Consider the following 26,241-nt stretch of genomic DNA (forward strand, 5'->3'; position numbering starts at 1 on the left):
AAGTGCTCCATTCTGAACATGATTTAACAAGGTATAACAATCTTTGGAGGGTATATTTTGCTGATTGTTTTTTGTACAAGAGATATCCAAGGGGACAAAGCTAAAGAGTGCCCATCACTGAGTTTAGGCCTTTTGGGATTAATATTTACTTCAGAAGTGGAAAGTAACTTTGATATACAAGAATTTTCATCTATACATCTTACAGAAATTGCTCCTCTTCCTGTATGCTGCAATGAACTCACAGGAGAAAATAGCTCTGAAGTTATTAGGCATGAATTGTGGTGAATTAATTTTATAATCAGGTTCAGACAAAGTCTCAATAATAATGGGACTACCTGTTGCTCTTGATTCAGATTGAGAAACTGGCAAGATGGCCACTCCTGATGTAAGGGTCACAGAAATTATAGACTGCAATGCATGACAAGCACCTTGTCAGAAGTGACCATAATATTCTCTCCTTGAATTAGACCTGGGGTGACTCTTAAAAATGTTTGATACAATTGGTTTTGAATTTCAATTCAGTCCAAAAATATCAGTCCAGCATCTTCATTTACATGTTCCACCACAACAGAGATCATCTCAGTGTCTTCACCATCCACTTGTTTGGTTTCTTTCACACTTTCCTGAGGTTCTAGCTCTTGAACACACATACCAGTGCTTCCTTTACATAAAATGCAATCTCAGGTGTGCACTGATACTTGCAAATAAATTAAGATATTTCAGACAGAAGGTCATATCTGGTCCACATCCATGGTGATCCTGGAACTTCCAGTGGCACCTCAGCATTATGACACTACCCAGGAAAAGACCCTAATGTCTCATTTTTGTGGTACTACTGTAACTACCCTGGATCTCTTTTAGCTAACCGTTGCATGTTATATTTTTTATCCCTTCACTTTCAACCTACTTTTACCTTTAAATTTAAGGTGAGTCTTGCAGACAGCATATACTTGAGTCAATTTTTCATGGCCAACTGATTTTGTTTCTTTATTTGCATTTTTTATTGTGAAATATAATACATATACTAGAAAATGAAAACTTTCAAAGTAAAATTAAACAGGAATTTAAAGTGCAAATTTCATAGAATTCTATGGGCTACTGTTCTACAATTTCAGTTATTTCCTTCTAGCTGTTCTAATACACTAGAGACTAAAAAATATATTTATAAGATCCAGTATTCATAGTCCTCTGTTAAATCCTATCTTGTCTGTTGCTATCTCTCCCTCTCATTGGACCACTATTTCAATCTTCAGGGATATGTGGGCACTAGCCACCCTAATTTTTTCATATTGCAAAGGGGTTTCAATAGTATGGGGAAGGGGGTGCATCAGGTTGATATTTTTGAAGAAGCTGTTACCTTTTGGTGTGGGGACATATCTGGCATAGGAATACTCTGGAGGATTTAAATTTCTGAGAAATAAACCTAGTGAGTGAAATTTTAGAGACTCAGATAGGGACCTGTGTATTCATTAGAATTTTGGGGACTAATGTTGATTTGGGTTTGGCATACTGTGGCCATTTGAAATATTTAACTGATGCTTGCACCATAGTAACCTCCAGGAACAAACTCTTTACTATATTTTAAATATTTTAGCCATTGAACCCTTATTCTGTAAACTTTCTTTCCCCCTATTTTGGCAAAAAGGCATTCTCAGTCTCTTGATGTCTGGGTCAGTCTCCTTCCTGGGAGTCATATCCCACATTACCAGGAAGATTCATTCCCCTGGGAGTCATGTCCCATGTAGCAGGGTGGGTAATGAATTTGTTTGCAGAGTTGGGCTCAGAGAGAAAGGCCACACATAAGCAACAAAAGAAGCTCTCTAGAAGTGACTGTTAGAAATAATTATAGGTAGAATTAGCCTTCATTTTACAGCCATAAGTTTCACTACAGCAAGTCTCAAGAACAAAGGTTTGACTTATTAAATAGGGGGTTACTATTTTCACACAGAACATATTCTGTTCAAGATAAGCAATGTCTCATTATTTTCATTTTGTTCAATCATCACTCTCACTTTTAAAAAATTATCATAACCCCAAACACTCCAAAGCTCTTATTTTGCCCTAATTATTTATTCCTAGTATTAAATATAGTACATTGCATGCCATGGCTAGTTTTCCCCATATACCACTATGTTATTAACTCTGTACCAGTGTCATACCTTATAAGCACATCATGCAATCATTTATATTTCTAGTGCTTATCTGTGGGATACATATTATTAAACAACCCCTTTCAATCATGTTCACCTTCAATACAGCACTGATACTTTCAATCCCATTAATGAGATTTTGTCACCCCTGTCCTTTCTCATTCCTTTACGTTCAACCTCATGAACAGGTCTGTATATATTAGGTAATCATTCCCCTTCTCTAGCTTCTGTTTATATCTGGGTCCACTATATTCTACATTTTAAGACACTGATTTTACATTTTACAAAAAGTTCATATTAGTGATCATATGCAATATCGTTCCTTTTGTGTCAGCATTATGTTGTCAGGCTTCATCCATTTTGTCACATATTTCAGGACTTAATTCCTTCTTACTTCTGCATAATATTCCATCATATGTATACACCTTTTATTTATCCACTCACCTGCTGAAGCAACTTTAATTGTTTCCATCTTTTGTCAATGTGACAAAACATCAGTATGAAATGTCTGTTTGTGTCACCTGTTTCAGATCTTCTAGGTATATACAGAGTACTGGATTTGAAGAATCATAGGGTAACTTAACATTTAGTTTTCTGAGGAGCTGCCAAACTGTCTTCCACAACATCTGTAAAATTATACATTCCCACCAGAAGTGGATAAGAATTCCAACTTCTCCACATCCTTTCCATCATTTGTAGCTCTGTGTTTGTTTAATGGCAGCCATTCTTATTATGTGATACGATACCTCATTGTGGTTTTGATTTGCATTTCCCTAATTGCTATTAAATGATTATTTTTTCATGTGAATTTTAGCCATTTGTGTTTTCTCTTTGGAAAAATGTATTTTCATATCACTGTACCTTTCATAATTGGGACATTTGTACATTTGTTGTTGAGTTGTAGGATTTCCTTATGTATGCTGGATATCAGTCTCTTATCAGATATATGGTTACCAAAACTTTTCTCCCATTGAGTTGTCTGCCTCATTGCCTTTTTGACAAAATCCTTTGAGCACACAAGTTTTTGGTTTTGAGAAGTTCCTATTTATCTATTTTTTTCTTTTGTTTCTTGTGCTTTGGGTTTAAGGTCTAATTAGCTACTTCTTATAACAATTGTATTGAAGATGTTTCCCTATATTAACTTCTAGGGGTTTTATTGTACTGGCTCTTATATTTACGTCTTTGATCCAACTTGAATTGTGGTATAGGGCATGAGGTAGGGGTTACCTTTCATTCTTTTGGATATGTATATCCAGTTCTCCCAGCCTCATTTGGAGAAGAGACTACTCTGTCCCAGTTCAATGGATTTGGAGGCCTTGTCAAAAATCAGTTGACCAAAAACCTGGATGTCTCTTTATTTCAAGATTGTATTCCATTTTCAATATGTCTATGTTTGAGCCAGATCTATGCTCTTTTGACTACTTTGGCTTTCAAGTCAGGAAATATAAGTCCTCTCACTTCATTCTTCTCTTTTAGAATTTTTTTTTTTTTTTTTTTTTGCAATTCAAGTTCCCTCTCTCTTCCAAATAAATTTGATAACGAGTTTTCTAGGTCTGCAAAGTAGGTTGTTTGAATTTTATTGGATTGTATTGAATCAGAAAATCAATTTGGGTAGAATTGACATCTTAATGATGTTTAGCCTTCCTATCCATGAACATGGGATATCTTCCCACCAACAGAGGCCCTCTTTGATCTCTTTTAATGAAGTTTTGTAATTTTCTGTGTAGAGGTTCTTTACATCCTTGGTTAAGTTTCTTCCTAAGTACTTGATTCTTCTGAGAATGAAACTTTTTTGTTGATTGTCTATTCAGTTAGATCATTACTAGTATAAAGGAACATTATTGATTTTTGCACATTAACCTTATATTCCTCACTTTCAGATGAATTTATTAGCTCAAGCATCTATGTTGTCAATTTTTCAGAATTCTCCAAATATACATTCATATCATCTAAAATTAATAAAAGTTTTACTTCTTCCTCTCCAATTTGGATGCATTGATTTCTTTTACCTGCTGGATTGTTCTGGCTGGAACTTCTAGCATAATGTTGAATAGTAGTGGTGATACTGTGAATCCTTATCTCATTCCCATTCTTAAGGGAAGGATTTCATTCTGTCACCATTGAGGACCATGTTACCTTTGGATTTTTCACAATGTCCTTTATCATGTTCAAGAAGTTTCCTTCAATTCTAACATTTTGAACAGTTTTTTTTTTTTTTATCAAAAAGGGATGCTGAATTTTGTCAAATGTTTTTGCAGCAACTATCAATTTATCATTTGTTTTCTCCCTTTCAGTTTGTTTATGTGTTGTATTTCTTTGATTTTCTTTTGTTGAACAACCTTCGTGTACCCAGAATGATCCCCACTTCACTGTGGTGTATAATTTCTTTAATGTGTCTTTGGATTCAACTTGCAATACTTTGTTGAGAATTTTTACATCTATATTCATTAGGGAGCTTGGCCAGTAGTTTTCTTTTCTTGTAGTATCTCTACCTGGTTTTGGTGATAGAGTGATGTTAGCTTCATAAAATTAATTAGGTACCAATCTTTCTTCAATATTTTGAAAGAATTTGAGCATTAATGGTGACTGTTCTTTTTGGGGTGTTTTATAAAATTCCCCTGTAAACACATCTGACCCTTGGTTTATATTTATAAGAAGATACTTGACTGATTGGATCTCTTGTGATTTGTTTATTGAGGTCTCCTATTTCTTCTCAGGTCAGTCTAGGTTGTTTCCAGGAACTTGTCCATTTCTTCTAAGTTGTCTACATTAGTTGTTCATAGTATCCCCTTATGATTTTTAAAAATTTCTTTAAGATCCATAGTAACGACTGGTTTCTCATTTCTGATTTTATTTGCATCTTCTTTCTTTTATCTTGGACAGTCTAGTAAGTGTTTGTCAATCTCATTGATCTCAAAGAACCAAGTTTTGGTCTTATTTGTTCCTTCTATTGTTTTTTGTTCTCCAGATCATTTATTTCTGCTTATATCTTTATTCCTTTTGTTCCACTTGCCTTAAGTGTTAAATTGCTCTTCATTCCCTAATTTATTCTTTTGTTTAGTTAGTTCTTTGGTTTTAGCTCCAACTTCCTTTTTTTATGTATGCATTTGGAGTTATAACTATCCCAGTCAGGACCTCCTTCACTGCATCCCATAGGTTTCATATGTTGTGTTCTCCTTTGCATTTTTCCAGTTATTTATTGATTTCTTTTGCAATTTCTTTTTTTACCCACTGATTGTTTACAAGTGTGTTGTTTAACTCCCAATATATATTTTTACTTGCAATTTTATTGAGGTATAATCACATACCATACTGTTGTCCAAAGTGTACAATCAATTGTTCAGTGTCATCTTATAGTTGAGTATTCATCACCAGCATCAATTTTTGAACATTTTCATTACTCCAAAAATAGCAAAAATTAAAGTTAAAATAAGAATAAAAATAAAAGTAAAAAGAACTTCCAAAAACCCATGCCCCTCATACTCCCCTATTATTCATTTACTTTTGGTTCCCATTTTTCTATTCATCTGTCCATACAGTGTATAAAGGGAGTGTGAGCCACAAGGATTTCTACAATGACACAATCACACTATATAAGCTATAAAGTTATACAATTTTCTTCAAGAAACAAGACTACTGGATTGTAGTTCAACAGTTTCATGCATTTCCTTCTAGCTATTCTAATACATTAAAAGCTATAAAGTCATATCTCTATAATGTGAAAGAATAATCCCCAGTATGACCTCTTGACACCACTTGATATCTTTCAGCCCTGGAAATTTTGCTTTGTTTCATTTATCTTCCCCTTTTGGGTCAAGAAGTCTTTTTCAATCCCATGATACCTCACATTTGAAGGACAGTTTTGCCAGATATAGGATTCTTGCTTGGTAGTTTTTCTCTTTCAATATCTTAAATATATCACCCCACTTCCTTCTTGCCTCCATGGTTACTGAGATATCCACACATAGTCTTATCAAGCTTCCTTTGTATGTGATGAATCACTTTTCTTTTACTGTTTTCAGGATTCTCTCCTTATCTTTGGCCTTTCATAATCTGATTATTAAGTGTCTTGACCTAGGCCTATTCAGATCTATTCTGCTTGGGGTACGATGTGCTTCTTAGATCCATAATTTTATGTCTTTTATAAGAGATGGGAAATTTTCATTATTTCCTCTATTATTGCTTCTGCCACTGTTCCTTTTTCTTCTTCTTCTGGGACAACCATGACATGTACATTCCTGCATTTTGTGTTGTCATTCAATTCCCAGAGATGTTGCTCATATTTTTCCATTCTTTTCTCTATCTCTTCTTTGGTGTGTAGGCTTTCAGGTCTCTGGTTCTCCAGTTCCTGAATGTTTTCTTCTGCCTCCTGAGATCTGCTTTTGTATGTCTCCATTGTGTCTTTCATCTCTTGTATTGTCTGTCATTTCCATAGATTTTGCCATTTTTTTTTTGAACTTTCAATTTCTACCTTATGTATATCCAGTGTTTTCATTACATACTTCATCTATCTTGTCAGATCCAGACATCCCTAGGAGTCATGTCCCATGTTGCATGGGAAATTTACACCTTACCTCTATGTATTTTTGAAAGTTCTTGTTCTTTGGTGGTTATTGATTTCAAGCTGCATTCCATTATGGTAAGAGTATGTGGTTTGAATGATTTCAGTCATTTTAAATTGAGACTTGTTTTGTGCCCCAATGTTTTATCTTTCCTGGAGAACATTCCATGAGCACTAGAGAAAATGATTATACTGTTATTTTGAATGCAATCATATATTTCTTTATATATACATATACATGTATATTAAGTGTAATTCATTTATCATATTGATTTTCATTTAAAACCTATTTCATCTGAAGTTTCTGTGGCTAACCCTGTTTACTTTGGTTACAGTGTCTGTGGAATATTTTTTCCATCCTTTCACTTTCAATCTCTTTGTGCCATTAGTTCTAAAATGAGTCTCTTGCAAACAGATCATCAATGGATCATACTTTTTAATTGATTTAGTCAGTCTATATCTTTTAATTGGAGAGTTTAATCCATTTCCATCCAAATTCATTACTGTGAAGGCAGTTCTTGAACTAACCACTTTATCCTTTATTTTTAGTCCTGTTTTTCCCTCTTCTCTCATTTTTTCCTTTAAGTTATGCTTTCAAATACTCTTATGTTGTGTACCTTTCTCCAGATCTCTCTCTCCTGACTTTTTTCTCAGTGAGCAGAACTCTGTTTAGTATTTCTTGCAGGGCAGGTCTCTTGTCAACAAATTCTCTCAGCATGTGTTTTTCTGTGAAAATTTTGAATTCTCTCTCACTTTTAAAGTACAGCTTTACTAGATAATGTATTTTTTGCTGGCAATTTCTGCTCTTTCAGAATTTTAAATATGTCATACCTCTGCCTTCTCACTTCCATGGTGCCTGTTCAGTAGCAGTACTTAGTTTTACATAGTTTCCCTTTTATGTGGTGAATCACTTCTGTCTTGCTTTCAGGACTTTCTCCTTCTCTTCAATATTTGACAATCTGATTAATATATGTCTCAGAGAGGTTCTATTTGGATTTAATCTATTTGGAGTTTGTTGGGCTTCTTCTTTGTACATTTATGTCTTTGTAAGTTGAGAAGAGGTCCCAATTTTTTTCCTCAAATACTCCTCCTAGCACTTTACTTTTCTGTTCTCCTTCTGGGACACCAATTATTGTATTTGTGGACTTCATTTCTGTCCAAGCATATATTTCTGGGGTGAATAATCTGTTACTGGGTAATGGGGGCTTCTAAGGGTGGAGATCCTGGAAGAAGAGTGTCAGGAATCCCAGGAAATGAGGTGACAATCTTTTTGTCCCTGCTTATTCACATTCTGAATTATGTTCAGCTTGTATGGTAAAACATAATATTTTATGAACACAAAAGGCTCAATGCACTTTGTCTTTTTCAACTTCACAATGTTATTAAATTACTGATTCCCACAAATAATGTCAAATGTCATAAGTAGAAAGGAAAGACGCCAGCAGCTGTTATTCTTATTTTATAGGCCTGCAAGGGTAAATCGTGGTGAAATTAATGAATGCATGAATCACCTAATCAATAGATCAGTCCATCACATTTTCAAATAAGGTCATCAAACAGTTAGTTTTTACTTCCAAATATAGAAATGCATATTGATAGTAATAAAATGAGTAAAAATTAAAAATATACATAGTACAAATAAAAGTATAATGCAGGAATCAATCAATCAAATAAACTCCAACAAAGCATCCAATTTTTAGAATTTTTGTAATATGTACAGAGACCTTAAATTTGAAATATTTTTAAAATGTTAAATTAATTGTTTGGAGATGTTTCTAGAAGTCTTTTTCTCAGGATTTCAAATATGCCATATATTGCATCTAGGTTGGTCTTAGTACAATAAAACATTGAGTGAACTTAACTTATTTCACAGTAAAATGGTGGAGATAGATACTAAATTTCAATCAATTTAAAGTAATAAAGAATCTTTCATAAAAAACATTGTGACTGAAGTGTTAAGAGAAGCCAGAAAGGTATACTTTATATATGAGATCATCAAGAACAGTTTTATTTTTAAAATATATTGTGAGATTCATCTTACTTGTTCTGGATTGCTAATGCTGCCATTATGCAAAATACCAGAAATGGATTGTCTTTCATAAAGGTGGTTTTCTTTTGTTACAAAGTTACAGTCCTAAAGACATAAAGGTGTCCAAATTAAGACATTAACAGTTGATGAAAGATCACTGATGGCTTCCAGAAAACCTCCATTAGCTGGGAAGGCAGGTGGCTGGCAACTTTTGATCCCAGGTTTTGTTCTAGCTTCTCTCTCAGCTCCTGTGCATCCTTTGTTCTTTCTGTCAACAAATTTCTCTCTAAGCACCTGGGGGCTCTGTGTTAGCATATCCCAGGGAAAATCCTGGGCTTCATCTGGTAGCTAAACATCCATCTGTCTGCATCTCCAAACATCTCTAAGTGTCAGTATCAGTTCTTAGCTCTTAGCCTCCTTCCAAGATGTCCCTCTCTACTGCTCTGAGCTCATTCTATTTGTGAGTTCTTTTCTAGGATGCCAGTGATTAAATCTAGACCAGCTCTGAATGGCAGGGTCCATACATCCATGGAAAATATTTAATCAGTTGATTGAGTCATATCTCCATGGAAACACAATCAAAAGTTTCCAACATAACCAACACTAATACATCTGCCCCCAGAAGGTTGCATTAAAGGGTAGGCTTTTGAGGGGACAAAATATATACAAACTGGCACATTCCACCCCTGGATCCCCAAAAGACCTACTCTTTCCAAATACAAAATACATTCATCCCATCATGATATCATAAAAGCTGAAATCCATTCAGCAACAATAGGTAAGTACAAGACCTCATCAAAATCAGTCACAGATGTAGTCTTGTCCTAAAACAAAATTCTTTCATCTCTGGATATGGACCTGTGAAATCTATAACTAGTTATCTGCTTCCAACATATAAAGGAGGGACTGTCATAGGATAAACATTCCCACTGCCTAAGGAGAAACTAAAAGGAAAACAGGGTTTACAGTACCAAAACAATTACTAAAACACACAGGGCATGCTCCATTAGATTTGAAAGTCTGAGAGGCATTTATCAAATGATGTTTTATCCTTGGGGCTTGTGACAGCAGGAGTCCAACAATTTCCAAAGTCTTATATGGCAGCCCTTTTTTCTCCAAATGCTAGGATGAGAGCTCTAACATATCCATGCACTGGGAAAACCACATCCTTCTCAGCCCCACCCTCTGCAAGCACCAGGGTGGCACCCAACTCTCTTCCATCTCCAGGGAACATGCTCAACCCTATATAAACTTGCTCACCACAATCACCAGGAAGTGTGTCCAAATCTCTCTGAGGCCTCAGGCAGCAGCACTCTTCCTGAGCATTGAGGCAGAAGGCCAACACTCTGACTCCAGGGAAAACTCACCCTTTCCACATGCTTCAGTTGCTCTTCTCTCCTTCCCAGAGATTTCTTGACTTCAGGTCTCAATTTCCATGGTTCTGTCTTTGAAGAAATTTTTCCTCCAATTTTTTTCTCCTCCATTCCCTCCAGCCCAAACTGGCAGTGGTTCCATTTATACAGATATTGCAAACTATTGTTGGCTTGGTACAAGCATACTGAGGTCAAAACCATCAGAAAATCAGACTTTCCACAAATCCTTTCTTGATAACACCATCTTCAATCCTGGCTTGTACTGGAATGGCAGTCAATTTCCATGTACAGTTAAATCCTCACATGGGGCACTATCCTCTGTGGTATCACTTCCTGGTAGTGCAGAGTTTTGCAGTCCATTGATTTCTCATTTCTTTGTACCCAAGACTTCAATTCTTAGCATACCCTTTTCCTCTCACATTTTACTATAAGCTGCAAGGGGAAGTCAGGCTGCATTATCAACTCTTAGTTTTGAAATCTCTTCAGCTAAGTATCCAAGATCATCATTTTCAAATTCTGCCTTCCATCCAAAAGCAGGACTCAATTTACAAAACTGTCTGCCACTTTAAATCAAGGATAGCCTTTCTTCCATTCAACATTTCCATTCATGGCCACATCAGAGCTATCTTTAGAGTCCATATTTCTAGCCACAGTTTCTTCAAAGATGTAATGGTGAACTGGTGACCAGACTTCAAGCAGCAGGCAGGTGGAAATGCTGGCTTCACTCTGGGTGGCTGATGTGCACAAGCTCCTCTGTTTTCCAGGCACAGGGAGAGAAAGAAGCACTCCCTGCAGGAGCATTGCAGGCACACTGAGGGGACTTTAATCATCAAAGGAAAAACTCTAATCATTTTATAATTATTCCATTATGTGTATTCATTCTTACATATAATTTGTCATCTGTACATTTCAAAGGTTTGTTTGGGATTTTCAATATCTATATCCATGTGCATCTGCTGAGAAAAGTATAGCCACCATATAGGGAATTGATGGCAATAATCCTTCTACTTATTCATTTATTTATTCTCTATGAAAATGTATTAACTGTCTTCATGTTCCAGGCACTGTCTTAGTTATTCAGGCTATAACATTGAACCAAACTAGTGAAAGTCCATCTGAATGGAAGTTAACATTCTAGTAAGGGTAGACAGAACACAACTAAGCAAAAAATGTAGAATTTCAGTGGTGATAAATGCTATGAAATAAAATAAAGGGGGATTTGCATACTAATGTTTAGACTGGAATTATTCACAATTACAAAAAGACAGAAGCAACGCATGTGACCATTAATCATTGAAAAGGGTAAACACAATATGATATATTCACATAAAGGAATATTGTTCAGCAATAAAAAGAAATGATATTCTGATATATGAAAAAACATGGATAAATCTTGAAGACATCATGTCTTCTCTCACTGATCTGAAATAATTAGAATAAATAAAATAATGGAGTAAGATTCTAGAATATATGTGACCATGGGATGTGATGGGAGTAGGAAATAGGAAATCAATGCTTAAAATGTACAGAGTTTCTAGTTGGGATGATGGAAATCTTTTGGAAATGGGTGGTGGTGATGTATCACAATATTGTGAACGTAATTAATAGCAATGAAATGTATATTTGAATGTGTTTAAAAGGGGAAATTTTTGGTTGTGTATATATATTACTAGAATAGACATCTAGAAAAATAAAATAAAGTAGAGAGGAAGTGTTTGGAATAGGGTTTGCTATTTGAGGAAGAGTGATTAGAGAAGTAATTCCTGAGAAGATGATACTTCAGCAAAGACCAATGGCAAGGGAGTAAGCAATTTAGGTAACTGGATGGGAAAATTTGTTGATGCAGATGGGGATAAAGAAATGGACAAGCTAGAGTGTGCAAGCCTCTTCTCTTGCATCACCCTCAGAATGTCACAGACTGGGATGTACAAGTTATATTCAGCACAAAGTAGTGCTGATCAATAGCAAGAGGAGAGGCTTAGGGATGGAATAGGATCAGCTGTGAGCAGAGGGATGGAAATATTTCAAAGTGTAGGGGGTCTGTGATGAGCAGCACTTAGAGATGGAATGCCCCATGTGTGCTGTTTGGAATCAAAGACTAATCTCCACCTGCAGCCACCTCCTCTCCATCCTGGTATTGACCACAACACTGAAACTGCTCCACCAGCAGAAGAAAACAACTCATGAGTGGCATAAAAGTCAGGTATTTAGAAAGCCATAAAGGGAGACAGGGCAAGATGGCAGAGTGGTGAGGTGCAGGTTTTAGTTACTCCTCCAGGGCAGTAGGTAGAAAGCCAGGAACTGCATGGACCAGACAACAGAGAGCAATTTGACTTTGGGAAAACTTCATACAACACTCATGGATGCTTGGAACAGCTGAGATCAGTGAAATCTGTAAGTTCTTGCAGCCAGGAGACCCATGCCACTCCCAGTCAGGCTCATTCCCATGGGAGTAGAGGCCATTGGTGCTGGGAATGAAGAGAGAGAACTGCAGTTGTGGCTCTTATTGAAACATCAGGCTGCTGATCCAAACTCCAAATATAGGTAGACTGAGATAAGACACCAGAGAATCCAGAGGCAGTCAGCCTGGTGGAGAGGAGATAATGAGGAAAAACAGAAAAAAACCCAAAACTAAAAATAAACACGTTTTGGAGTTCTGGTGAACAAAGGACAGAGAACAGCAAGGTTTAAACAGAGTCAGTCTCATATGCCAATCCTTGTCTGAAGAGCCAGTTTTTCTTCTTTCTTGATTGTTCCTTAATGGCCTTAATCTCCTTGTCTCTTAGCATTTCAATAGTCCATTATATCTGCAAGGAGGGCCTTTTTTAACTTTTTCTCTTTTTCTTAAACAATTACTATTAGAAGCCCATTACAGAAAGCCTCAAAGACTTACAGTTTAGGCCCAGACAAGAGCAGAACTAAGAGAGCTCTGAGACACAAGCAATAAGTCCAGTGTTTGAGAAAATTTGCTAAACATCACAACTTCCCAAGAAAAAGTGGGCATCCCCTTACAGCCATCTCCCAGTGGGCTGGAAACACTACTTCCTGGGGCCAGTGCCACAGCCCAGAGCTGCTCCAAACAACCCAGGGTGACAGGAAGTGTTTCCAACAACACATGCACACACCATAAAATCAGGTGTGGAAAATAGCCTTTCCCACACCCTCAGCTAATTGTCCTGAAGCTGGGAAGGCAGAGCTGAGTGAAAAGGGGGAAATTAACACACTTCATTCAGCCATCCATTCAGCAGCCTGGGAAAACCCCTACACAGCCCTGCAGCCTGGAACCTCCCTTGGGAGACAACACTTATCTGCAATGTAGCACAGTTGTCCCTCAGGAGAGAACCTAGGAGTGCATGGCTTGGGAGAGAGACCCACTCACAAGTCCCAGGGACCATACACCAATACCAAGGACTTGTGGCACTGTGGCAGAGACAAACTTTTGCAAGACTAAACTGAAGGATTAGACTATTGCAACATATTTAACTCTCCAGGAACACCTGGAATATTTGATTATTAAGCCACACCCTGTCCCTAACAGCTCAGACACAGGCCCCATATGCAGGGTGGGCCACACCAACTGCACATGCAAGCTTGTTGCACCAGTTGGAACCCACAAGACTCACACCCCCACTCAACACAAAGACAAAGTGGGGGAGAACTGGCTTGAACAGAATAAGAGGCTTGTGGATGCCAAATGCTGGTTAAAGTGTACTCCATGGAGCTGTAGATATGAAAAAATGAGAGCTAAGGGTTTAATTTGTTAACATATCCTAAAACAACCCTATCAAGTTAAGCAAATGCCAAGAGGCCAAAAACAATGGAAAATTTTAAAGAATATGTAAAATCCAGATGATATGGATAACCCAAGCCCAAACACCCAAATCAAAAGGTCAGAGGAGGCAGAGTACTTGGAACAATTAATCAAAGAACTAAAGATGAGCAATGAGAGCATGGCACAGGATATAAAGGACATGAAGAAGACCCTAGAAGAGCATAAAGAAGAAATTGCAAGTGTAAATAAAAAAATAGATGATCTTATGGAAATAAAAGAAACTGTTGACCAAATTAAAAAGAATCTGGATGCTCATAGTACAAGAATAGAGGAAGCTGAACAGCAAATCAGTGACCTGAAGGATGACAGAATGGAAAATGGAAGAACAAAAGAAAGAATGGGGAAAAATAAAAAAAAAATTGAAATGGACCTCAAAGATATAGATAATATAAAATGTCCAAATATGACTCATTGGTGTTCCATAAGGGGAAGAGTAGGGTAAAGGTCTAGGAAGAGTATTCAAAGAAATTGTTGGGAAAACTTCCCAAATTTTCTAAACACCATAAATACACAAAGTATAACTGTCCAGCAAAGTCTAAATAGAATAAATCCAAATAAACCCACTCCAAGATGTATTCTGATCACAATGTCAAATATGGAAGAGAAGGAGCAATTTCTGAAAGCAGCAGAAGAGAAGCAATTCACCACATACAAAGAAAACAGCATAGACTAAGTAATGACTACTCAGCAGCCACCATGGAGGCTAGAAGGCAGTGGCATGACATATATAAAATTCTGAGAGAGAAAAATTGCCAACCAAGAAATCTTTTTCCAGCAAAATTCTCCTTCAAATTTGAGGGAGAGCTTAAATTTTTCATAGACAAACAAATTCTGAGAGTATCTGCTAACAAGAGACCTGCCTGACTTGAGATACTAAAGGGAGCCCTACCAACAGAGAGATAAAGAAAGGAGAGAGAGATGGAGAAAGATTGAGTAATAAAGAGATTCAGTATAAGTACATTAAAGGACATTAAGAGAGAGTGAAAAATATATCTGACAAACATAAACTAAAGGATGAGATGGCTGATTCAAAAAATGCCTTCACATTAATAACACTGAATGTAGATGGATTGAACTCCCCAATCAAAAAATATAGATTGGCAGAAAACACACACAAAAAATGAGCCATCAATATGTTGCATGAAAGAGACTCATCTTAGACACAGAAACACAAAGAAATTGAAAGCAGAAGGATGGAAAAAATATAGACTAATGTGAATGTTGAAAAACGTAAAACAAATGGTTTATAATGTAGAATGTCAGGGAACTAGTGATAGAGAGCAATTAATGAAGAGGGAATGATAACCCAATAAGAATAGATAAGCAATTGTGGGTAAATTTAACATTCTGGGAATGCCCAGGAATGACAATCATTTGTTAATTTCTGATGGGTATGGTAGGAACAAGTTCACAGAAATGTTGCTGTATTAGGTTATTTTTGGGGGGTAGAGTAGGAACATGTTGGAAGTAAAGTAGTTATCTTAAGTTAGTTGTCTTTTTCTTACTCCTTTGTTATGGTTTGTTTGCAATGTCTCTTTATTGTATGTTTTTTTTTATTTTTTTTATATAGCTGATTAAAAAAGAGTTAACTAAAAAAATGAAAAATATATGCAGAGTCCCTTGAGGAGCTGGCAGAGAATGCAGGGGTATTGGGCTTTCCCACCTCAAAAGTTGCTGATGCAGACACTGGGGACTGGCGGTTTGATGGGATGAGCCCTCTACTACTGGACTTAACCTTGGGAAGACTGTTGCTGCAAAGGAGAGGCTAGGTCTCCCTCTGTGTCAAAGGGCCTCCTCCCAAATGCCTCTTTGTTGCTCAGATGTGACCCTCTCTCTCTAGCTAAGCCAACTTGGCAGGTGAAATCACTGGCCTCACCCCTATGTGGCACCTGACACCTGGGGTAGTGAATCTCCCTGGCAACATGGAATATGACTCACAGGGAGGAATCTAGACCTGACATCATGGGATGGAGAACATCTTCTTGACCAAAGGGGGATGTGAAAGGAAATGAAAGAAGCTTTAGTGACAGAGAGATTCCAAAAGGAGCCAAGAGGTCACTCTGGTGGGCACTCTTATGCACAATTTTTACAACCCTTTTTACATGCCAATGAATTGGAATAGCTAGCAGTAAATACCTGAAACTATCAAACTACAACCCAAAACATGTGAATCTTGAAGATGGTTGTATAAAAATGTAGCTTATGAGAGGTGAAAATTTGATTGGGAAAGCCATGTGAACCACACTCCCCTTTGTCTAGTTTATGGATGGATGAGTAGAAAAACATGGGAAGAAAAAAATTGCAGCCAGTGTTCTTTTCTGCTTTAATTGTGTTTTTTTCACTTTAAATTTTATTCTTATTGTTCTTGTGTGTGTGGTGGTGAAAATGTCAAAGATTAATTTTGGTAATGACTGCACAACTATATAATGGTACTGTAAACAATTGAATGTATGCTTTGTTTTGCATGACTGTATAGTATGTGAATATATCTCAATAAAATGAACTAAAAAATAAAGAAAGCCATGAAGAATAAAATGAAGACTCTCCAAAAAAAAAAAATCTAATCACCAACCTAGGCCTCCTTAGTAAAATGGGGACAATTTGACAGATCCTTATGGTTCCACATGGAACTACAGGTGGTCAGGAGTGAAGGCACTCAGGGTCAAGTTTCTTTCTCTGCAAAATTTCTCTTCCTTTGTGTCAATGACCCAAACAACTTCACCTTACTCTACATATAATTTGGCAGAAGGGAGCTGGGAAACATTTAATGTTGAGTGTGTCAGTGTGATGTATTATGTCCCCCCAAATGCCATGATCTTTGATGTAATCTTGTGTGTGCAGACATGTTAGTGTTGATTACGTTGGAATCTTTGGATTAGGTGGTTTCCATGGAGTTGTGACCCACCCAAATGTAGGTGATGACTCTGGATTATTTTCATGTAAGTGTGGTCCCATGCATTCAACATGAGTTGAGTCACAGTGGGAGGGGGCAAGATGGTGCCATAGAGAAGAGTGGAATTTAGTTAGTCCCCTGGGCCAATGAGTAAACAAGGAACAGCTAGTAAATAATTTGGAATAACTGCTGAGGGACAGCCATGACTACAAACACACCATATGTCTACCAGGATTGGGAAGAATGCCTGAGGCTGCAGCATGATATCTGTAATTAAAAACTGGGAACTGCACCAGGAGCCCTCTCCCACCACAGCAGGCCAAGCTGCAAAATCTCACTGTGGTAGAAAGCAGCATTCCCAGACCAAGAAATTATAGCTCAACTTAGCTCCAACTGGGGTTTTAATTAACAAATGTGGACTGCTGAATACAAGGTACAAACCCCTAAAAGCAGAGAGAGTTTTTAATGATGACAGATGTTGAAGTACCAGAAGATTCCTCTGTTCTGGGAGGGGGAGTCCTGAAGACCAGGTGATACCTCTGGCTAATGGGTGAAACTGTGGGTCTGTGGACTGGCTCTGAAAAGGGGCTTTCTGTCCCTTTCTCTCTTTCTCAACCTGAGGGGCTCAGTGGAGAGAGCCTCAGCCATTTTCTGTTCACAGCACTAAGACCTTGACAAGGGTGTAGGAAACAGAATCAGGGAGACAAAAGAGTTATTCAAATGCAGATGAAAACTCCCTAATGGGGTATGTCTTTCCTAAGAGGAAGAAGGTGGGTCACAGCTCTACTACCAGTCTTTCCTTCAGAACCAGACCCTGGCACTAGGTGGAAAACAGCCAAAATAGAAACTAAAGGGGCCACAACTCCTTCCACCAGTTGGGAGGGACAGGCTGACAGGCACCACCTGCTGGGCAGGTTAGGTAAAGCACAGAAGCTAGAGACCTCACAGGAAATTCTGTCAATCTCTAAGACACACTCACAGTGAGACTTGAAACTGAATTAACCCCATTCTGAGATCTGAACATTTCTGGCTTGGGAAAATCTGATTAGAGTAATCAAGGAAAGCAGATGCTTAGAAAACAGAAAACTACCATCTACTTTAGAAAAAATGAAGATATGGCCCAGTCAAAGGAACAAACTTACACCTCAGTTAGGAAAAAGTTTAGATATTGTTTCACTTTAATGAAGAAATCAATTAAAGATTTTCAAATAAATATGCTATATAAAATAAAAAAATCCAAATCAATGAGTTCAGGGAAGATATGGCAAAGAGATGAAAACTATAAAAAAAGCCATGGGCAAACAAAGGTAGAAATCAAATGTTTGAAGAAACAACTGGCAGAATCTATGGAAATGACAGAGCAAAAGAGATGAAAAACACAATGGAGACATATAACAGCAGATGACATAAAGCAGAAGAAAACACTCAGAAACAGAGAACAAGCCACCTGAAATCCTATAGACAAAAGAATAGAAAAGGAAAAGAATGGAAAAACATGAGCAAAGTCTCAGGGAATAGAATGACAACATGAAGTGCATGAATGTACATGTCATGGGTGTCTTGGAAGAAGAAGAAAAGCAAAAGGGAAGAAGCAATAATGGAGGAAATAATCAATGAAAATTTCACATCTTTTATGAAAAATATAAAATTACAGATCCAAGAAGCACAGCGTACCCCAAACAGAATAGATCTGAATAGGCCTACGCCAAGACACCTAATAATCAGATTATCAAATGTCAAAGACAAAGAGAGAATCCTGAAAGTAGCAAGAGAAAAGTGATTGATCACATACAAGAGAAGCTTGATAAGACTCTGGATTTCTCAGTAAAAACCATGGAGGTAAGAGGGAAGTGGTGTGATATATTTAAGATAATAAAAGAAAAATTGCCAAACAAGAATCCTATATTTGGCCATAATGTTCTTCAAATATGAGGGAGAATTTAAAATATTCTCTGACAAACACAATGAGAGAGCTTGTGAATAAGATAACTGCTCTACAGGAAATACTAAAGGGACCACTACAGACAGATAGGAAAAGACTGGAGTGAGAGCTTTGGAACACCATTTTGGGTGATGGTAACAGCAATGTAAGTACACTGAACAAAGATGACTGTGAGTATGGATGAAAGTGGAAGGTTAGGAGCATATGGGACATCAGAAGGAAAGAGAAAAGGTGAAGACTTGGACTGTATAACTCAGAAAAACCTAGAGTGGTCAACAATTGTGATAAAAGATACAAACATGTTTTTACATGAGGGAGAACAAATGAATGTCAAACTTGGTGTTAAAAATTGGGTGGAATTGAGGAAAAATACAGTCAATGCAAACTAGAGGCTATAGTTAACAGAAACATTATATTATGCTTCCTCAATGTAACAAAGACAACTTACCAAAGCTAAATGCCTATAACTGGGGGGCATAAGGGAGGGGCATGGGATTCTTGGCATTGGTGATATTGTCTGACTCTTTTATTCTACTTTAGTTTAATCCTATCTTTCCTTTTGTTGCTTTTTAATTGTCATTTTTTTCTTTCTTTTCCTTTTGTCTCTAACTACTTTGACTCTCCTTTGTGGAAGAAATGGAGATGTCCTCATATAGATAGTGGTGAAGGTGGTAAATACATAAATAGGTGACTATAAAGAGAAACACTGATTATTTAATTAGGACAGAAAGCATGGTGGGTGAACAAAGCTGTCTTAAAAATGGGTTGATGAACAAACATTGAGGGCACTATATTGAGTGAAATAAGTCAAACACAGGACAAATATTGTATGGTCTCACTAATATGAACTAATTATAATATGTAAACTCATGGACATGAAGTATAGGTTACCAGTGTATAGAATGAGGCTAAAGAATGGGGATCAGTCACACTTTATGAGCAGAATGTTTAATTATGTTGAAATTAGGTGTTTGGAAATGGACAGAGATGAAGGTACCACGTTATTGTGAGAATAACAAACAGTGCTGAATGGTGTGTGAATATGATGGAAATGGGAAGCTAAGGGTCATGTGTGTCACCAGAAGGAAAGTTGAAGGCTAAAATTTGGGAATGTATAAAACAGTGAAACTCATGGTTGATCATTTCCATAATTAACTGTACAAATATTAGAAATCTCTTTCATTAACTGGAACAAATGTATGACAGTATAATGAGAAGTTAATAATAGAGCCAGAGTCCATTACCTTACTCACCAAGTACATGCTGAGCCTCCAGAGGAAAATTCAGAAATTTTTAGAAAATTTGGAACAAGAAATGAAGTACTGGCCTTCCTATGGTGACAAGATTCCCAGTCCTGAAGACCTGAAATGGATGAATGATTTGGCTAAAAGTTGTAAACAGCACAAAGAACTAAACCTGAAGCTGAAAGAACAAGGGAGTGCTCCCAAATGTCCATATAGAAACCTGCTCTGTGGACAACCCTCAGTCCCAGAGAGAATGGGATGTTAGAAGCTGCAGTCCCTGAACTAATCTCTTCTGGAGAGAAGACCACCCATGCCATGTTCACACACCTGAAGTAGAAAAGAGAGCAGCTCCCTCCCCAGGAAGGTCCTATGGTAACTAAGCAAGAGAAGTACCTCATAAATCCTCTTTATGATTGAAACAGAATTAACAAGAAATTTTTGTGAACACATTCCTTTATCCCAAAAATTGAAAAAGAGGACTCTGATGAAGAATGTCCTCAGGGAAGCCAGCAGTCCTCATTGACTGATCCAGAATCTCACCTTGTTGTTGGCAACCACCATACCTATTCCTTTGAGATGGATCCTGTTAGGGCCCTGCTGGCAGATGAAAAGAAAGTAGTCAAACAGCCAGCCCTCTTCATGTCAAATTTAATGAGGACACCATGCCTGTACTTCTTGACTGTCTCTGAGAAACTAGAGCTAACAAGGAGAGACTTCAGAAAGACTTAAGAGATTTTGAAGTATGGTTTTTTAAACAAGCAGGAAGAAGTCCACAAAAGGAAGATCCTGATGGCAGATGAATACTATGAATATAAGCACATAAAAAGCAAACTGGGTCTGTTTCCTTTGGAAAGAATTGCAGAGATCACTGTTTTTCTGCTCTGCCTCTCTCTGTAGAAAATATCTCTGAGATTTTACTCCCAAACTGTGGAAAAATCACCTTGGCCATTTCTCTTCATGTGACACCACTCCTTTACATGCAAGCGGAGGATGAGATGACAGTTTTGTCTTCCTGACTTCTGCTTGCCAGCTTGGAATCTCTACCTATGAGCAAGCTGGGGTGTGGGTGACCAGAACCTCAGTGCTTTGGGTCTGTTGGATCTGGGATGGTGTCTCTGCTCACAAGTGCAAGCTGGGTGAAAGAAGGAACCCCAACTTTTTGGCCAATTTCACCTAAATTTCTTCCCCTATTACCCTAAGATCTCATGTGGGTGACAAATACTGGTGATCCACTATTCTCATGGAGATATCGTATACTGTGGTAGGGCCAGGGGAGAAAGAGCAGCACCCCCTTGGACATCCCTCTACATAGGCAATGGGTGGGAGTGGATTGTGGCTCGAGTGTAACAGACTCTGGCTGTTTTCAGATTTAGAAAATATTTTGGGATAAATGTTTTCTCATTTTCTCTATGCTTTTAGAATATTTTCCAGAGACAAATGTTTTATTATTTTTAACAATCATTTGTTTCACTGCAGAGCATATTTGCAAAACTTCTCAGGCCACTATTTCAGGTGAGAGGATAATATATTTGAAAGTGTCTTACCTGGCACATGTGTTCCTTTCCTTATTATTAGAGCATGGGATTTTAGACAAAACTCTTCATATGAATAACATGCATTTTTTTTTTTTAAATGGACTAACAAAAGAGTAAACCTTTCCAAAGTACCCTCCTATTTGCTGTCTATTTTAATCCTCACTCACATGAGACAGACAAAGTGAAGATTATTTTTCTGTATTTTTTGCAAATGAGGAAACAGACTTAGGGACATAATGTGATAGAGTGGGTAGATTTCATCTCAGCCTTTGAGGTCTCACACCCCACCAAATCCCTGAATGCCTACAGTGCAAAGCAGCACTGTTGACTCTGTGGCAGACTACTGGAGCAGGGACATGATTCCTTGGACCATGGTCTCTGGATCTGGTTCTTATCTCATTTAGTGTCAATATGACCATGGAGATCCAATTGCTGATGTTACAAACCTCATTCCTGGGTTCAGATGAGGAAATGGGGAAAAGATAAATTTCCCTTCTTTTGAATAATGGGCTTGAAAGGTCATTAAAGGGAGGAGGCACATGCCATTTTAAAATGAGATATAATTCTGAATTAGTGCCATTTTTTCTGTTATTTCCTTGAGAAAAACTTGTACAGTAAACATGGGCAAGAGCTGCAGGTGGGGAAATGCAAACTAAAAGTGGATTCATTCTCACTATGTCACTGTATCTATCTGTTCATAAATCCTCTTTCTATATTTCCCAGAGCTTCAATTGAAGAAGTTCTCCAAATGAACTTATTTTCTTTTTGATGAAACTTATGGGGTTGGAATATGTGTAGTTAATGTCGGCTTCTGCAATGCAGGTGCCCTAAATGGGCATGAATTCAGGAATGTCTCCCTCTCCATTTTGGCAAAAGATGAAATTTTAGTAGTAGTTATATAAAATGGGATACTAAATATATAGTATAGTGGGAGAAGTATTCTCTAAATTCTTAACTGAAATTGCAGCAGATACAAGAGCAGAGAACTTGTGGAGCTGTAATATGATCATTGAACTTTAAGGACATATCTGACCATGTTTCAATGCTGTCACCAGGGAGACTAAGAGTATTTATGAAGACATCAGGCAAATGCTGGCTGAAGAACAAAGCCAAGCATGTGTAGAAAGGGGCAAGTATCACTTGAGTATTCATATCCCCATCCCCAACCTGCTCATTGTATCCCTCTTCCTTTGGTCTTCTAAGGAAGACTGTCTTTGGGTCCTGCTGGATGCTTCAGAATTTAAGAAGGCAGAATGGAGATGGAGGTTACATTGGAAGGCACTCCTCTAGAAGGAGAAAAAGAATACAACCTGGAAAGTAGGGGTTGAAATTGATTTAAGAGACTTTTAGCCTAAATTTAAAAGGTATAATTTTTGTATGGCATACATTTGGGGAAGAAATAGGGTTTTAAGGGAGCAGCTTCTTCCCAAGGGGATGATTATCACAATGAATATAGTGAAAGCCAAGCACCCCCAAATCATGTTTCTAAAGTACCCCCTGTTTCTTAAATTGTATATACACTCTCTTGTTTTGTCCAAAACCAACATGGTAATTCACATAAAATAATTCCCAAGATTATTCTTTCCTCAGTGACATCCTGTCATACATTATTTTCCGTTGGTATTCTAGGGGTTCTATTTCTCTTCTTTCACATCTCCAAAGAGAATGTTAGCTGTCTCTGACCCATACTAAGATAACAAAAAGAATTTTTTAATGTTCCTAGTGAAGATATATTTCAGGCTTAAGGGAGGTTGTGTAAGTTGACATCAAACACTCTCTTTAGCCATCAGATTCCATGAATCTTGGATTCTACGGTCTACTGACATAATAAAATATAATCCACATCCCTCCTCATCTGTCCACCAATAAAATGAAGTTGGCAGGGACCTGAGTGATTTCCAACTTCCTTGAGTGGATAAAGAATTCAGATTTTGGTAACTACTCATCTTTATGATATTTTTATGGAGCCTGAAAAGGACTGACCTATTATTTTTAATCTCATCTCCTGTAAAACACCTTGCATCTGATTTCCATCCAGTTCAGACACATGAAATTCTTTCTTAACAGTGTTCCACTGGGGGGAAAAGAAAATCTGACTAATATGTTGGAAATGCTTTCCTTCAGGTTTACCAAGTTTGGAAGCAACATGTATTCATTGACTGTCTTTGCCCAAGTTACTATACTCTTTGACCTTCTTAATCTCTCAGCCCTGCCATCTGGGGGAGCTCCAGAAATAACTCACTGCAGGGAGGCAAGGTTTCCTACAGACCCACGACCATAGTCCCAGTAGCAGTCCAGTTTGGAATCTTCAGGTGATCATATCTCTACTCAGATAAGCAGTTTCTTTTCTATAACTTCCTTTCCTGATAATTAGATTTCTCTCCAGTAGTATTCTTCAGCCCCTAAAGCACATGTCCAAAGCTGAATTCTTGTCTCACCCCTAACTTGGTTTTCTATCTTCCATTTGTTTCTTTTTATCCAAGCCTATTCTCCACACAATCTCTGGAGTAAGCTGTAGATTTCAGAACAGATTATCATTCTTCAGCATCAACTATTTCACTGGTTTTCCCCTTGCTTTTAGGATAAAAATACAACTCCTCTCCAGAAAGTGAAGGTTTTCAACGATCTGCCCCACCCTCAGCTTCCAACCACACAAAGCTTGCTGTTGTTCTTGTCCTTGTTTTTTTGCTCCAGTGTCTTTGCTCCACTGTTCCATTTGTCTGGAATGCTAATCCACTATTCTTCACTTGATTATTTCATATCACTTCATATTTTGCCCTAAGAAGCCTTCCTAAAACCTATACTCTCAGTTCTATGTCTAAATTTCCCATTAGGTATTTGCTCTTTCCATAATATTCTCTGAAAAACTTTATCACTGAATTTACCACATTGAGTTGTAGTTTTCTGTTTAAATGCCTGTCTCACTATCTAGATTGTCAAGCCTTTGAAGGAGTTGGTAATTTCATGCTTATATTTTCGTCCCTGGAGTCCAGCACAGAGAATGATACATAATGGGGCTCAACAAACATTTGATAAGTGAATGAGTGAAAAATTGAGTGATCACATAACTCAGATCTGCTTTTTATGTCATGATTCTTCCCTGTACCCCCACTCCACCGACATACTTGGCATTAATTTGTGCCTCATCTCCCAGTGCAGACACACAAAAGGAAATTGGTCAGCATTTGCTAAATCCACAAAACTATTACTCAGACTGAAAACATGGACTAAAGGGGAAGACAAAAATAAAGGTCAGCCAAATTGTCTGTGCCCAGCAGAGAGGAAGGAGTGAAATTGTTCTCATGAGCCCATTGGCTGTTTTCAAGTTGACACATTTACTGTCGATTTGTTTCAAAATGCACTTAATGTTCTCTCAAAATTTTCATTAGTCCTCTGCTTCATGCATGAATCCCATGTCTTCCATGTCCTCATCTTTTAGCCCACTTTTCTGCTTTCTATCCTTCAGTCTCATTTACACTGCATGCTCTCCTTTACACTGCATGTTATCCCATCAACTCTCTGAATAGTTGCACTGTCTACCCTGGCTCTGCATACTGCCTCAGTTGGAGTAGCACCACCTGAGAGCTGCTGGTATCCAGCTGTTCTCCAGTTAATTCGATCCACCTACACTCAAACATCTTCACTGTGTTATCAATAATATATGCTATATTATAAAATAATTTGATTCTCACATTTGATTTTAAATTTTATTATGAATAAAATCAAACACATAAAAGAATATTATATATGTATATATATATATATATATACACATATATATATATATATATACACACATATATATATATATATATTATATATATATATATATATATATATATATATATATATATATATATATATATATGTTTAAATGATAATAATACTCCAGGAAACCTACAGATATCAAACAGCCAAAATAAACAATAGGACATTACAAAACTTTTGAAGTTCCCTGCCCCAATTTTACTTGACTCCCCACACAAAGAAGTAGCCATTATTCTGAAAATTATTTCTTTGCCTTTCTTTATCATATAAACACAACATACATGTTAACCTAAATAGCATACTGTTTAGTTGTACATGTTTTTTAATTTTAGAGATTTTTTATTATCCAAATTTTATAATGATGCTCTACACTAATATTATAACCAGAGGGTAGTGACCCATTGATATATAGAAACAACCCTTGAGTTCCAGACACTTTCACTTTTAAATCTTCTTATATGAAACTCCTACTACAGTTGATTTTATAGATGACATGCTAAACACAACTAGAAATATAATTATAATAAATTAACTTATAAGATTCATATTATACAATCTACAATTATAAAGTATACTAATAATTATAACCTTTCAAATTTACAAAAGAGTCATTTTATAATTCCTTAATAGAATAAAACACAAAGGAACAAAATAAGGTATACATTAATAGAATAAAACTAAAAGAAACCAAATAAGACAAAAAGATCTTGCTATTATGATTTTCAAAGTAGACTCAAAGGAAGGAGCAGAAAACTGCAACTGAAACATTTGTTTCCAGATTATATACACAGTACTGGTAGCCTGAAAACTGGTGTTGATACATTCTTGGTACGAGTGGAGATTATTATTGGGTCAAGGAAGTCCCTTAGCAAATGGACCCTTGGGGAGTTTCCTTTTCAGTTTCCAAAACGGTG

General features: G+C 37.1%; 1 pseudogene; it reads left to right on the top strand.

Moving 5' to 3' along the window:
- The first annotated feature begins 370 nt into the window (after positions 1-370).
- LOC119532653 lies at positions 371-20,921 on the top strand (annotated as a pseudogene).
- The last annotated feature ends 5,320 nt before the right edge of the window (positions 20,922-26,241 follow it).

Source organism: Choloepus didactylus, chromosome 4, assembly GCF_015220235.1.
Source record: "Choloepus didactylus isolate mChoDid1 chromosome 4, mChoDid1.pri, whole genome shotgun sequence".
In the NCBI taxonomy this organism is placed as follows: Eukaryota; Metazoa; Chordata; class Mammalia; order Pilosa; family Megalonychidae; genus Choloepus; species Choloepus didactylus.